Below are 880 nucleotides of genomic sequence, written 5' to 3'. Positions count from 1 at the left end.
ATTCCCAGGTCAGGCGTCGTCAGGTCAGGCATTCTTGGGTAAGGCGTTCTCAGGTCAGGCATCCTCAGGTCAGGCATCCTCTGGTCAGACATTCTCAGGTCAGGCATTCTTAGGTCAGGCATTCCCAGGTGAGGAATTCCCAGGTCAGGCGTTCTCAGGTCAGGCATTCCAAGGTCAGACATCCTCGGGTCAGGTATGTCAGGCATCCTCGGGTCAGGCATTCTCAGGTCAGGCATTCTCAGGTCAGGCATTCCCAGGTCAGGAGTCCCAAGGTCAGGCATTCCTGGGTCAGGCGTTCTTAGGTCAGGCATTCCCAGGTCAGGCATCCTCGGGTCAGGCATTCTCAGGTCAGGCGTTTTCAGGTCAGGCATTCCCAGGTCAGGCGTCCTGAGGTCAGGAATTCCCAGGTCAGGCGTCGTCAGGTCAGGCATTCTTGGGTTAAGCATTCTCAGGTTAGGCATCCTCGAGTCAGGCATTCTCAGGTCAGGCATTCTTAGGTCAGGCATTCCCAGGTCAGGAATTCCCAGGTCAGGCGTTCTCAGGTCAGGCATTCCAAGGTCAGACATCTTCGGGTCAGGCATTCTCAGGTCAGGCGTTTTCAGGTCAGGCATTCCCAGGTCATTCCCAGGTCAGGCATCCTCGGGTCAGGCATACTCAGGTCAGGCGTTCTCAGGTCGGGCATTCCCAGGTCACGCGTCCTCAGGTCAGGCATTCCCAGGTCACGCGTCCTCAGGTCAGGCATTCTTGGGTCAGGCGTTCTCAGATCAGGCGTTCTCGGGTCAGGCATCCTCGGGTCAGGTATTCTTAGGTTAGGCATTCTCAGGTCATGCATTCCCAGGTCAAGCGTTCTTGGGTCAGGCGTTCTCAGGTCAGGCATTCC

Source organism: Solanum tuberosum, unplaced genomic scaffold, assembly GCF_000226075.1.
Source record: "Solanum tuberosum cultivar DM 1-3 516 R44 unplaced genomic scaffold, SolTub_3.0 scf00180, whole genome shotgun sequence".
NCBI classification, from domain to species: domain Eukaryota; kingdom Viridiplantae; phylum Streptophyta; class Magnoliopsida; order Solanales; family Solanaceae; genus Solanum; species Solanum tuberosum.
Note: the sequence above shows the minus strand (reverse complement) of the source record.